The following is a 16,368-nucleotide window of genomic DNA, read 5'->3' on the forward strand; positions in this document are numbered from 1 at the left end:
TTGGATTCAATGAAATAGATCTTTTCCAGTTGCTTAATAGTAGTTTCATGATATTTAGGCAGGTCTCCTAGAGTCTTTACAGAGATCTATCAAATTTCACTACTTTTTACATGTTTTATATACTATGAAAATCTATATGGAGAAAAACGTATTCGATATAATCTTCGTATAGTAATACAAATCACCAGATTAAGATAAGTAAGTTTGAATTTTTCTCTGTTGTACAGTCATAATGTGTCTTTTTAAAAATACTTCCCTTTCTCCAATTGCACAAGTTATATTGTGATATTCTCATGATTTAAGATCTGGCAGGAAAGAAAACTGTTAACTCGTTTTATAATTTAAAAAATATATACGTATGTAAGTTTCTTGTCCCTGCTGCTTTAGCCATGAAATGATGCTGAATCAGAAAAAAACAGTCCAGAAAGGCCCATTAGCACATCTCCTTTGTCACTATCAGAACATTCACTGTAATGCATTCTCTAATGTGATGAGGAAATGAGTCAGCACTCTTACACGGAGGAACGGAGGAAAATGTCCCAGGTCTGCTTTTCTTGTTGATTTACTGTCAGCTTCTATTTGAATTAGACTTTGGTCTGAACACACATAGAACCATATTCATCCCCCTAATGACCATTTCCTGGATCTCAGGCTGGCTGTTTACTGCTCAGTGCAAGAGGAGACAGATTAAACAAAAGATAGCAGAAAGGACTCCTTAAGACATGTGCAGATAGATATGTGCATTCTCCCACAGACAAGTGCACATGTTCAATCTCGCACAGACACGCGCACAGGTGCACTCGCACAGAGACGTGTGTACCACTTGCATACAGAAGGGCACCCATACACACTCCACAGCCTGGAAATTCTACAGATGTAGTGAATTATTTTAGAGGGTGTAAAGTACAGAACTTTACAGAAGAATTGAAAGATACATAGAGAGCTTTTGCAAGGATTGTTCCGAGTCTATAGAATACTTGCTTGCTGCCAGCTCCCTCCAAAGATGGCCAAATCCTCTTTTACACCTGCCAGTCTCCTGAATAAGATAAAATCTATTTCTCTCCCCCTTGAGCATGGACACGATTTTTAACCGTTTCATCAACTGAAATGCAGGTGAAATGACACTGATTTCTATGGCTAGATCATAAAATGAGATAGGACTTCCCCCTAGACAGCTTTTCCTCTCTTCCTGCCCCCTTCCTCTCCCCTCACTGGAGTGCGCATGCGTGCGCGCACACACACGCGCACACCTCTTTAGAGGTCAGCCAACAAGCTGTGAGGAAGTTCAAAATGGTCCATGTGGAGAGGAACAGAGACCCCATGCAAAATACCATATCAACTCTCAGACATGAGTGGATGAGCCTACAAAGAATTCTAACTTTTAGCCTTACAGTCTCAGCTGAAAGCAGGGAAACAGAAGAAGAAAAACTATCTCTATTGACTTGCACTACATTTTGGAGTAATTGACACCGTGAAGAGTAAGTGGGGGGAGGGTGAGTATATTTTATATGTTTGAGGGATGGAGATTGTTGGGACAGATGGTAGACGGTGGCAGATTATGTTTATAAAAATGACCACAGCAATATTCCAGGGCCAGATTGTCTTCCAAAACTTTGCCATTCCCCTTAAGAAGTGGAATCTATTTTTGCTTCTGACTATAATTAATGGAGTGTGGGAAAAGAGATACTGTGTGATTTGTGAGGCTAGATCATAAAAGGTGATAGGAGTCTACCTGCTCTTAATCTTCACTTCCCTGTCCTTGGACTCCAGCTGTACTAGTCCCCTTAGAAAAACTACATGCAGAGTAACTGAGGCTGCTTACCATCAGTCAGAGCAAAACTCTAGATACATGAGAGAATGAGCCTTTGGATCATTCTAGGCATGAAGGTTTGCATCTAGTATCTGAAGCCCCAGACATAGTAGGACAGAGACAAGATGTCTTTGCTGTGCCCTGTCCAAATTCCTGTCCTACAGAATCCCTAAGTATGAAATTTTTTTCTTTTTCTGACACTAAGCTTTGAGGTACTTTGTTACAAAGAAATTGTATCTGGAATGTTAAGGAACCTATGATCCCTTATAACCCATCCACCCATATAGAGCAGAGGGAAGTCAAAATCCAATGTGCCTATGGTCTTTAGTATTTGTAGATTGTCACCAACTGAGACAGATTTCCAACACTTGCTGTTCTCATAAGACTCTTGGATGCCCTTGGTTTGTACTCAAATTTAGAAAATTACTTTTCTAAAATATGACTAGATTGTGGGCCCAGCTATTATATTTTCTTAGTATAAAAATTTTCCTCTGGAAGAGGATATGATAAGCATTTTTTATTTGAAGGCTAAAAATAGAAGCCAAAACTTTCCGTTCAAGATAATGGAGTAATTGCATGAGGGAACATAAGTTTCCAGGTCCTAACCACCCCACACCCTGCTTAATCTAAGGTGAAGTCTGTCAGACCATGCACACAGCGCTTACTGTCAGCCATCCAACTTTGGAACAAGACTCTTGGGGCTGAAGGGATAGGTTAGTGCATTTTCAGAGGAAACCTCCAACATCCTGTATTAACCTGCATCGTCTTTTATTGATATGTATTGACCACTTAAGATCACTAGACTTTTGGGAAAGGCAAGTAGTGCAAAGAGAAAGAACAGAAAGAACAAATAATCACTAACACCCAAGGAAAATGATAACGTAAAAGAAGAGAAACATAAAAATACCTAATTAGTAGGCTTAGAGACATTTGAGTGAACAATGACGCTATAAGCTAGATGGAAATTCTTTGGGGAAAAAGGAAAGACTGGGAAAGTAGGAGCATATAAAATATAAAAACATGTTAATGACAAAACTAAAAAAAAGGAAAACGAGAAAAAAATGTTGAGTCATATAATAGGCATTTTAGAGAAAAGAAAACATAAAAGATTTCATATTTGGAAATTGTCATAAAATTTCTATAGTCTAGCATGAAAATGAAGATTCCATGGTTTCTGAGGGAGAGGACCAGGGCACAGGATATCATTAAAGAGGTTAGGAGACCATGTAATGAAAAATACTTAATTGGTACCAAACTTCCCTGAAGTAGCAATGGGTGTTGGAAAACAACATAGCACTGACTTTAACCCTCCAATGCTCTGTCCAGGAAAACTACTAAATGTTAACAAGAGAAATAGATACTAGCAGGAAAGGTATTCAAATAATCTCTCTTGAACATTATCTGGAAAAAAGAGAATATATATACTAGCCATGCAAATACTCTGAAAAGGATGATGCCATGGCCCTCCAGAAATAGTGGATCTCGCTTTGGAAAATAAACCGAGGGATGACAAATGGATATACGAGACCACCAATTGGATTAACACTAGAAAATCACAGGATTCTCACATTGTTAAGAAACTGCAGAAGGCATAGTCTCTTACTAAAAATACTTTGTAAAGGAAGAGCTAACGAGAAAACAATTGAATAAAATATCTGGGGTACAAATATGAAGGAGAAAACGTGCAGCATGATTTTAATCACTTGATAAAATGAAAGAAATTTCAATGTTTGTTTTTGGAGGCAAGGAATATTCTGAATGAAAAGGATTATTTGGAGGCAGGGAAAAGCATATGTTTATCTATAGCTCCGATCTCTACCTCACAATATATTTATTCATTCTATGAAAATGATGACACAATTACCATCTTATTAGATTATATTTTTGGAAGCATTGTAAAATGAAGTCAGATTTTAGTTATGTAACAAAATTAAAAGGTGATTTTGTTTTACTTGTACAAGTCATGCTGTACTGGATTATAAATAGGAAAGTTGGGGGGAATATCCAGAAGTGAAGTGTAGGCACTGATATCCTCATATTTATATTTTGAATGAATTGGTATTCTGTAAATTTTATTAATAAAGAGTGTTAGTACACTCAATAGGAAAACCATTAGAAGTTATATAACTAAAAATTTGATGACAGGGGAAAGCAGTTTGAAGTGTACTGAATTTATCATCTTTTCATAGGGTAGATTATACAGGTCAAGAAAGAGATGTGTATTGGAAGCAATAAAAGTAAGCATTTTTTTTCTTGAATGTATTTGGGCCCTTAATATATGTGGGTAAGGTAGTCATAAAAAACTAAATAGTAAATGTGCCTTTATACTAAACATCATGTTTACTAAATATAAAACATCAAAAATAATCTTGAAGTATATTGCTTACTAAATGTATACAACTCTTAATAATACTTTGATAGGAAATTTGCTTAAAGGAATTGTATTCTTCATGTAAATGTCATAGAATAAGATACATTGGATAAACTTATTGCTTCTAGAAATGTAAACAAATCATATGTGAAGAATGTGGTGTAGAATCTGTAAAGTAAAATGTATGTGCTTTCTGAATTACAAAGAAAATGCATTATCAAATTTTTAATCTTGATATACATTATTCACATATTCAGGTGAGAAAAGTGATGATTAGACAGGAAGAAATAGAAAACCTGAACAGACTATTTACCAATAAGGAGATTGAATCAGTAATTTAAAAACCTCACAATGAAGAAAAACCCAAACCAGATGACTTCATGGGTGAATTTTATCAAATGTTTCAATGAAAGTTAACACCAATCCTACTCAAACTCTTCCAAAATAAGTCAAAGAGAAGGGAACACTCCCAAAGTCATTTTATGAGGCCAGCATTATCCTGATATCAAAACCAGAAACATACAGGCCAACATCCCTGACGAATATAGATGCAAAAATTCTCAATAAAATACAAACCAAATTCAACAGCATATTAAAAGATCACTCACCATGATCAAATGGGATTTATCCCTGGACTGCCAGCATGGTTCACCACATGCAAATCAATCAATGTGATATATCACATTAATAGAATGGAAGGAAATTATAGAATTAACAGTGACAGAAAAGTACATGACAATATTCAATAGCCATTTCTGATAAAAACTGTTAACAAGTTAGGCATGGAAAGAAATATCTCAACATAATGAAGGCCATAGAGGACAAGCCCACAACTAACCTCATACTTGGTGGTGAAAGATTGAAAACTTTTCCTGTAAGATTAGGAACAGGACAAGAGTGCCTACTCTTATCACTCCTACTCAACATTGCATTAGCTAGGACTTCTAGTGCTACCAGGCAAGAAAAAGAAATGGTATTAGAATTGGAAAGGAAGAAGTAAAAGTATCTCTTTTCAGATTACATAATTCTTTGATTAGATCCAACAGTTGGTTTTTGTTGAGTCTTTAGAATTTTCTATTTAAAACTAAAGTTGTAGGATAGAAAATCAACATAAAAATCAATTGCATTTCTATACACAAATGAATTTCCTGAAAAAAATGTCTCATTTACAATGGCATCAAACATAATAAAATACTTAGAAATAAAGTTTAGAGTAACTTAGCTTCCTTCAAAGTATAAGACGATGAAATAAATGGGAGAAAGGACAAATGCAAAGGCATGCTATGTTGAATGAATTAATATAGTTAAAATGTCAATACTACCAGAAGTCCTCTATGAATTCAATGTAATCCCTATCAAAATTTGAATTTTTTTGAGGAGAAAAAGCACTTTTAAAACTTCTATGGAACCACAAAAGATCACAAATAGTTAAAAACAAATCCTGAGAACAAAACAGGAGGCATCATTATCATACACTTCCTGATTTAAAGCTATACTATAAAGCTATAGTCATTAAAACCATATGGTACCGGTGGAAAGAGAGATCAAAAGATAAACAGAATCAAGAGCCCAGAAAATAAACACATATAGCCATCAAATAATAGTTGATGAAGGAACCAAGAATATTCAAAGGAGAAAGTGCTATCTTTTCAATAAAAGGTGTTGGGATAACTTGATATTCACTTATAAAAGAAAGAAACTAAACCCATCTGTCATACCATTCACAAAAATTAAGTCAAAATGTGACCTAGACTTAACTCTTAAATGTGAGGTCTGAAAGCATGAAAGTCCTAGAAGAAAACCTAGAAATAAAGCTCCATGACATAAAGCTCCATAATAATTTCTTAGATATGACATCTAAATATAAGCAGCAAAAAAAAAAAAAAAAAACAGTGAGACTACATCAACTAAGAAACTCCTACATAGCAAGAGAAACCATCAACAAAGTGAAAAGACAACCGATGAAATGGGAAAACCTATTTGCAAATGATATATCTGATAAAGGATTAATATGCAAAACATACAAAGAATGCATAGAACTCAATAGCAAAACAAAACGCAAACAAATGGGCAAAGGACCTAAATATTTCTCCAGATATTTCTCCAAAGATGTAGGAAAGACCAACAGGTACCTGAAAAGTTTAATGTCACTAGGGAAATGTAAATTAAAACCGCAATGAAATGTCACCTTATACCTGTTAGAATGACTATAAGAAAGACAAAAACGGGGTGCTCAGTCCCTTGAGCACTCGACTTTTGATCTTGGCTTAGGTCTTGATCTCATGGTCCTGAGTTTGAGTTGGGGGTTCTCACTGGGGATGAAGCCTATTTTAAAACGGTAAAAAACAAAACAAAAAAACCCACAGCAAAGGCTAAGGAAACTTTTGTGCACTATTGGTGGGAATGTAAATTGGTATAGCCGTCACAGAAAACAGCCTGGAGTATCCTCAAAAAAAAATTAAAAATAGAACTAACACATGATCTAGGATTGTAATTCTGGGAATATATTTTAAAAATATTAAAATGGAAGGTGGTAGGATGGTGTGTGGTTAGGCTGGAGGAGACTCCACCGTCTTGAAGGTAAAGACTGCCTGATGGCTGTGGCCATTTGGCTCTCCTTGGCCAAGGAGGAGAACTGCCGCATCTCTGGGAAGACCTTTAATGGCTGCTGCCAGGAATGCAAGGTGCCATGCAATGATCGCCCTTCGGTGTGGGGTCGGGGCTCCCACTGCTAGCGCATGCACTGTGTTCTCAAGTTGTTCAATGCACAACAGGTGCAGAAGCATTGCCCATGTGCTGCCACGAGTGGAAGTTACAGGAGCAAGACAGCCCTGTGCCTGTTCACATTTGGGCTCCCGACTGCAGGACTCCCCACCATGGTTTCCCCTGGGGGATGGAGCCCTTTGAGCTGTGACAGGGTTGCAAGGAGGACCGGGGCTGCATTGGTTTTTCCATCAAATGTCAATACTTTTACCCAATAAGTAAAGCTCATTAAACTGTCTGACCCTAACAAAAAAAAAAAAAAAAACAATAATGTTCCCGTATTCATAGCATCATTATATATAATAGCCAAAACATGGACGCAATCTAAGTGTCTATCTGCGGATAAATGGATAAAGAAATTGTGGTACATGTATATACAATAGGGTATTGTTTTGCCTTTTAAGGAAATCCTGTCATTTATGACAACATGGATGGACTCGAAAGCATTATGCTAAGTAAAATAATACAGAAAGATAAATACTGTATGATCTCACAGGTGTAGTATTAAACTCATAAAAAGAGATCAGACTTCTGGTTATTAGAGGTAGAGGGTAAGGTAGGGTGGATTGGAAGGTGGTCAAAAGGTACAAACTTCCGGTTAAAAGAGAAGTGAGTTCTAGGGCTTTATTGTACAACATGACTGTAGCTAACACTGCAATATGATGTATAGGAAAGCTAGAGTTGATTCTAGGAGGTCTCATCACAAGGAAAAGGTTTTCTTTTTTGTTGTATTTATAGGATTGTTAGCTGAACCTATTGTAATCATCTTGTGATATAAGTAAAACAAACCATCATGATGTATGCCTCAAAGGTACACAGTGAAGTACGTCAGCTATTTCTCAAAACTGCAAAAAAAAAAAAAAATTTTGTTACAAAGGTTTAGAATAGGGTTATCTTACTCAAAGTCATATAGTCATTAAGCAGTGAAATCCAATTTAGAACTCAGGCTTGCACTTGAGTTTGTATCTTCAGATAAACATCTGGGCACTTTTCAGTCAACATTTTGTGACTTGACATTGGACCACGGCATTTGCTGTGACACTGAGAAGAGAATTTACATAATACCTCAATAGAAGATGGCAAAACAATCTCCCAAATTAAGTTAACCTACACATACTCTCTTGTGATTACTAAGCACACTTATAGAAATATATGAGCCAACTGCAGACTTAACATTGTCTCTTCAAGTGTAAAGTTGTAGCTCCAAACTTAAAATCTTAAGTGTTATTTTTTAAATAATAAGTTAAAGGATTTGTTGGAGCCAGATTGTCCTGCATCAATAGTTTTGACTGATTCCACACCAATAGTAACTCACAAAACCCTCCACCTATAAAATCATCCTAATTTGTGATATGAGACAATAGCTACTAAAGTGGTCTTAGAAAAGTAGAAATGGATGAATATTAGGTTTTTATGTATGACAGGAAAGACAACAGCTTAACTGGAGAGTTAAGCTGAAGTAGTTGACCTTTCCTGCCCTGCCTAATGTTCCAGTAATTTTAAAAGGTTATGTAGAGGATGCATTAAATGTAAAAATACTTTGCTTTTATAAGGAGATCCCTGATTATACTTCCATTGAAATTCTGAACTTGCATCCTCTTAAGAGTCTGTTCAGTGATATTTGAATTTCCTTCTTAAGAAGTAAGAGAAAAGTGAATTCAGGAGATACAATGGTTCAATTTATTTAGTAAACTTCCCTTATCTCTGAGCATCTAACTAAATGTCTCCCACCATCCATGTCTATAATAAAGTTTCTCCTGACCATAAAACTTGGCTACTTGTTTGATGTCTATGCAGTGCCTGAGGTGGTCTCTAAGGTCCAAGCGCTAAGGTATTAGCTGGAATCTTCACAATGAGTACAATGCTTACAATGCTTAAAGCTTAGTTCTCACTTCGTCATGGCTGAGTGACATTGTCAGAACTGTAACCTAAGAGTTTTATTTATTTATAAGCTTCACCATAACTCTTGACAGGTAGTTACGATTTCCCTCATTTTGTAACCAATGCAAATGAGACTCCAACTGGCTATTAACTGGACCCAGAATATTTGTTACTTGGTTCTCTTATATTAAGGTTTAAAGTGAAATACGTCTGACTTGCAAGTCCTTGTGCTTCTTTTAATAAAATAAATCATGGTGTGCCTGGGTGGCTCAGTCGGTTGAGCATCCAACTCTTGATTTCAGCTCAGGTCATGGTCCCAGGGTTGTGGGATTGAGCCCCGCATCAGACTCCATGCTGAGCATAGAGCCTGTTTAGAATTTCTCTCTCCCTCTGCTCCTCTCCCCCACTGGCATGCTCTCTTTCCCTCAAAGAAAAATAAAAAGAAAAAAAAATCACATGTGTTTTTTAAACTTTTTTGTAAATCATAATATCCCATATTCATTTAAGAAAATCCTCCCAAAGTTTTATTTTTATGATAGGAACCATTGTTACTTTATCTCTAAGCATCATTCCTTTCTTTAGTTGTACTGAATATATTAAGGATAAATGTCCTCTATTTCTAGAGATAGAATGTGTGCGTGGTAGAAAAATATATACAAGCATGTAATGTTTCTTTATATATGTATATGTATGCATATATATTAAAGGGACGTACCCAGTATGATGTAGATAAGATGGTGTAGCACAAACTTTTTATAGCTTTAGCCAAATTTTAATCAACAAATAAAATGTGTTTTTGTTGCCATTCAGGCTATAGCGCTATATATATATATATATATATATATATATATATATATATATATATATATATATATACACACACATACATACACAAAATATACACATATATATACACACCACACACGTGTACGTATACGTGTGTGTGTATGTATATATATATATACATACACACACACACGTATTTTATGGCAACGCCTGTCATAAAAGTCACATTGCTGAATGAAGCGTAGGACATGCTGCAGTTCAGGAACCACTTGTGAACTTGACAATTAAGACACATGCCATCAAGTTAACCGCAAAGAAATATGTTGGAGAACTTTGTCTCTTGATTATATAGTAGAAAACAGTGACAGTGAGATTTCACAGACCTCAGGAATAGTCCATTGCAGAGCATGATGACTCTGGATGGCTTTATAGAATTATAGATACTCCAGTAGTATTTTAGGGCAAGTAAATTTTCAAAATGCATCTGCAGTTATTTTAATACAAAATGTGGCATAAACAAAAAAAAATAGGTTGAAAAACCATGTTTCACTTATATACTGTAATGATACCATGTGCAACTCTCCCTTCATAATTCTATTATTTTAAAAATATAGGATACATACCTGTCTTCTGTAGGAATGGTCACAACATTCTTCCGTTCTTCAGGGAACATAGCAATGTTTGCAGGTGTGATGCAATGGCATATTCCATGCTTAGAGTTGTAATAACTGCCATTGTGTGCTCTAGTCTCTAGACAGCCCAAGCCAATCTTCCTTAAAATTTGCTTTCTTCATATGCCTTTGGGTAATTTCTCTTTCCAAATGATTTCCCATTTCTTACAAGAAAAATTCCAGACACTTTGAGATAACATCTGGGGAATTTCAAGTTCTTACTCAATCTTATGTTTTCAGTATAGTAGCCAACTTCTCAGCTTACCAAAATCTTTGCTACAGTCATTATTGCTTACTTAGGGCCACTTTGGGCCATATTATCTCTATCAAACTTTCATATTTTTTTCTTCAAACCAAAAGTGACCTGTTTCAGTTTAAAGTCCAGTTTAAAATCATTATCAGTTCCAGACTCCAGTGCTCACCTTACTCTGACCAACTGTAGGATTTTCTTTCTCAACACTTGGGCATCCCATCACGTTCTCCTAAACAATGTTTTCTTCCATTTTTAACATTTTTCTATGTTTAACATTTTTCTCTATAAACATAGCATCAAAGTGTTCATTTTCATGGCGAGAGTTTCTAGCTCTCTCACTTTATTTAATACAGTGGCCTGCACACAGAGGTTGATATACAATCCAAAAAGTCCTTTGTTTATTCATTCATTTAGTGCCACAGAACACGGGTTGTCTCTTGTGAAAAATATTACTCAGCCTCAGAAAACAATTACTTAAACATAAAAAAGGACAAATGTTTATGACATTAATAAAATTACAATTTATGCGACCAAAGAGAAATAAAATGGGATCTGAAGGGAAGTCTTCATATCTCATGGTTTCAAGATACAATGATTCTGTTAAGTGATAAGGGATTATTATTTTTGTTTCTTTGGGGGTGTAAGAGAATAAAGGGCTGATATTTCTTTGTTTTTATGTTTATGTATTGTGAAAGAAAGAGAATCCCAAGGAGGCTCTGTGCTTGATCCCACTAAACCGTGAAATCATGACCTGAGCCGAAATCAAGAGTTAGAGGCTTAAACAACTAAGCTACCCAGGCACTCCAAAGAACTTATATTTCTATACATGTCATTGACATTCACCAGGGTTCACAGTTCAACTAGCACAGCTTTATTTCTTGTGAAGTGACAGGAATAACAACTGAGAAATAATCAGAATTTAAAAAGTCTTGTGATAATTAGATTTTTGAAGAAAAGACGAGAGATAATAGAAAAAGTGTGCAGAAGACAGGGAGTAGTGTCAGAAATTTGTATTAGTCCTCATTACCAATTTCTACCTGTTGCAAAATTATTATAAATGTGATCTACCAAATCCTGTTGTATAGAAAATAAAGTAGGTTTTTAAAATTTTCCTTGTTTAAAGTCCCCTATATTGTGTTAATTATCAATTCCGTTTTATATATTTGGGTGCTTCCATATCTGTGCATAAATATCTACCATTGTTATATATTCTTGTTGGATTGTCCCCTTTATTATTATGTAAATGATCTTCTTTGTCTCTTTTTGCAGTCTTTGTTTTAAAGTCTAGTTTGTCTGATATAAGGAGAGCTACCAAGGCTTCCTTTTGACATCCATTTGTGTGATAAATGTCTCTTTACTCCCTAACTTTAAATCTGCAGGTGGTTTTAGATCTAAAATGAATCTATTATAGGCAACATATAGACGGATCTTATTTTTTTAAAACCATTCTGACACTATGTCTTTTGATTAGAGTGTTTAGTCCATTTACGTTCAGAGTAATTATTGATAAATATGTATTTAGTGCCATCTTATTACTTGCTATGTCATTGTTTCTGGAGCTTTTCTCTGATCCATTTTTGTCTTTGTCACATTTGGTTTCTCCACTCAAAGAATTCCCTCTAATATTTCTTGCAGGGCTGGTTTAGTAGTCACAAACTCCTTTAGTTCTTGTTTGTCTAGGGAACAATTATCTCTCTTTCCATTCTGAAGGTCAATTTTGCTAAGTAGATATATTTGGTTGCAGATTTTTCCCATTCAGTACTTTGAATATATCATGCCACTCCCTTCTGGCTTGCCAAGTTTCTGTTGAGAAATCTCCAGCTAGACTTGAGGATTTTTCCTTTTAAGGTAAGGACTTTATCTTGTTGCTTTTAGGATTTTTCTTTATCACTGTATTTTGAAAATTTAATTACAATATGCCTTGATGTTTGCATGCTTTCCTTGATTTTGATGAGAGTTCTCTGTGCCTCCTGGATTTGAAAGTCTGTTTCCTTCCCAGATTAGGGAGTTTTCTGCTGTTATTTCTTGAAGTAAATTTTCAGCCACCTTTTCTCTCTCTTCTTCTGGGACTCATATAACACAAATGTTATTATATTTGATGAAGTCAGAACATTCCATTCTAAAACAGCAGAATATACATTCTTTTCAAGAGCACATGGAACATTCTCCAAAGTAGATCACATATTAGGTCATAAAACAAATACAAAAAGACTGAACTAAATACCATGCACATTTTCTAACCAAAGAAAAATAAAACTAGAAGTCAACTACAAGAAACAATTTGGAAAGACCACAAATACATGTAAGTTAAACAGCATGCTAGTCAACTATGAAAGGGCAACCAGAAATTCAAAGAAGAAATTTAAATAAATACATAGAAACAAATGAAAATGAAAACACAATAGTCAGAAACCTTTGGGATGCAGTAAAAGTCAGAAGAGGGAAGTATATAGCAATATAGGCTTACATCAAAAAGCAAGAAAAGTTTCAAACAACCTAACCTTACAGCTAAAGCAGCTAATAAAAGAAAAAGTAAGCCTAGAGCCAGAAGAAGGAAGACATAACAAAGATTAGAGCAGAAATAAATGATATAGAAAATAAAAATACAATACGAGGAGCTGGTTCTTTGAAAGAATTCATGAAATTGATAAATCTCTGGCCAGATTTTTCAAAAAGAAGAGAAGTGGCTCAAATAATAAAATCATGAATTAGAAATAATCAGTGCCACAGAAATTCAAACAATTATAATGTAATGAGAAACTAGATACAAACAAACTGGACAACCTCAAAAATTCCTAGACACACATAAACTACCAAAACTGAAACAGAAAAGAATAAGAAAATTGAACATATCCACAACCAGCAAAAAAAATTGATTCAGTAATCAAAAAACCCCCAACAAAAGTCCATGACCAAATGGCTTTACAGGTGAATTCTACCAAACACTTAAACACTTGAGGAGTTAATACCTATTCTTCTCAAACTATTACAATAAATAGAAAGGAAATAACTTGCAAATTTATTCTGAGGCCAACGTTGCCCTGATATCAAAACCAGAAAATACACTATTGAAAAAGAGCTATAGGCCAATTTCTCTGATGAACATAGATACAAAAACACTCAATAAAAATCTAGCAAACTGAATCCAAAAATACATTAAATCATTACCCATGATCAAGTGGGATTTATTCCTGGATTGCAAGGATGGTTCAATATTTGCAAAACAATCACTGTCATACACCACATTAATAAAGGAAAGGATAAGAATCATATATCAATGGATACAGAAAAATAATTTGGCAAAATACAACATTCATTTATGATAAAAACTCTCAAAGTTGAGACAGAGGGAATATACTTCAACATAATAAAAGCCATATATGAACAACATACAGCTAATATCCTAGAGAGTGTAAAATGGAGAGATTTTCCTCTACAGTCAGGAATAAGACAGGGATGTCCATTCTCACCACTGTTATTTAACATAGTACTGTAAGTCCTAGCCACAGAAATCAGACATCAAAAAGAAATAAAGGACATCCAAACTGGCAAGGAAGAAGTCAAACTTCTATATGTGGGTGACATGATACTATTTATAGAAAACCTGAAAGACTCCCACCAAAAAACAGCTACAATTGACATATGACTTCAGTAAAGTCACAGGATACAGTATCAATTTAAAATATGCTGCAGTTCTATATGCCAATAATGAAGCTGAAGAAAGAGAAATTAAGGAATCACTCCAATTTACAGATGCACCCAAAATAATAATAAGATACCTAGGATTAAACTGAACCAAAGAGGTAAAAGATCTCTAGTCTGAAAACTATAAAACATCGATGAAAGAAATTGAAGATGACACAAAGAAATGAAAAGATACTCTACCAGAGCAATCTACACATTTAATGCAATCCCTATCAAAATACCACCAGCGTTTTTTACAGAGCTAGAACAAAAATCCTAAAATGTGTATGGAACCACAAAGGACCCCAAAGAGCCAAAGCAATCTTGAAAAAGCAAAGCAAAGCTGGAGGCCTCACAATTCTGGACTTCAAGTTCTATTACAAAGCTGTAGTGATAAAGACCGTATGCTACAGGCACAAAAACTGACACAGAGATTAATGGAACAGAATTGAAAACCCAGAAATGAATCCACAACCGTATGGTTGGTTAATCTTGGGCAAAGCATAAAACAATATTATCTCATGGGGAAAAGACAGTCTCTTTAACAAATGGAGTTGGAAAAATTGTACAACTCTCACACCATACACAAAAATAAATTATAATAGCATTATTTCTGTGTCTCAAGTTTTTACTTCAGTTTTAGTTAACATACACAATATGTTTTTCAAGAACCGATGTTATATAACACCCAGTTCTCATCAAAACAACTGCCCTCCTTAATACCCAATACCTATTTAGCCTACCTCCCTTCCAGCACCCCTCAGTTTGTTCTCCACAGTTAAGAGTCTCATATGGTTTGCTTCCCTGTTTTTTTATTTCCTTCACCAATGTTCATCTGTTTTATTAAATTCCACATTTGAGTGAAAACATACGGTTATTTGTCTTTCTCTGACTGACTTCTTTCACTTAGTATAATACACTAGCCTTGTACACATCATTGCAAATGGCAATATGTCATTCTTTTTGATGGCTGAGTAACATTCCATTGTGTGTGTGTATATATAACACTTCTTTATACATTCATCAGTCAATGGACATTTGTGCTCTTTCAATAATTTAGCTATTGTTGAAGATGTTGCTATAAACACCAGTGTGCGTGTGCTCCTTCAAATCACTATTTTTTTTTTTATCCTTTGAGTAAATACCTAGTAGTGCAAATGCTGGGTCATAGGGTAGTTCTGTTTTTAACTTTCTGAGAAAACTCCATACTGTTTTCTCAAGTGGGTACACCAGTTCGCATTCCCACCAACGGTGTGAGAGGGTTCCCTTCCCTTTACATCTTCACCAACATCTGTTGTTTCCTGTGTTGTTAATTTTAGCCATTCTGACAGCTGTGAGGTGGTATCTCAGTGTGGTTTTAATTTGTATTTCTGTGATGATGAGTGATGTTGAACATCTTTTCACATGACTGTTGGCCAACTGTAGGTCTTCTTTGGAAAAATGTCTATTCATGTCTTCTGCCTATTTCTTGATTATTTGTTTTTTTGAGTGATGAGTTTGATAAATTCTGTATAGATTTTGGATACTAACCCTTTATCACATAAGTCCTTTGTAAATGTCTTCTCCCATTCTGTAGGCTGCCTTTTAGTTTTATTGATTTGTTTCTTTCACTGTGCAGAAGGTTTTTATCTTGATGAAGTACCATACTTACTTTTTGCTTTTGTTTCCCTTGCCTCCAGAGATGTGCCTAGTTAGAAGCTGCAGGGGTGCCTGGGTGGCTCAGTTGGTTGAGCATCCAACTTTGGCTCAGGTCATGATCTCGCAGCTCATGGGTTCGAACCCCATGTCGGGCTCTGTGCTGACAGCTTGGAGCCTGGAGCCTGCTTCAGATTCTGTGCCTCCCTCTCTCTCTCTGCCCCAACCTACTCACACTCTGTCTCTGTTTCTCTTTCTCTCAAAAATAAATATTAAAATTTTTTTTTTTAAAAGTTGCTACCACCAATGTCAAAGATGTTGCTGTCTGTGTTTTCCTCTAGGATTTTGATGGTTTTCTGTCTCACATTTAGGTCTTTCATCCATTTTGAATTTATTATTATGTAGGGTGTAATAAATTGATCCAATTTCATGCTTCTGCATGTTGTCCAGTTGTCCCAACACCATTTGTGGAAAAGATTTTTTTCCCATTTGTTGTTCTTTCCTGCTTTGTTGC

The sequence above is a fragment of the Panthera leo genome, chromosome B2, assembly GCF_018350215.1.
Source record: "Panthera leo isolate Ple1 chromosome B2, P.leo_Ple1_pat1.1, whole genome shotgun sequence".
Classification (NCBI taxonomy): domain Eukaryota; kingdom Metazoa; phylum Chordata; class Mammalia; order Carnivora; family Felidae; genus Panthera; species Panthera leo.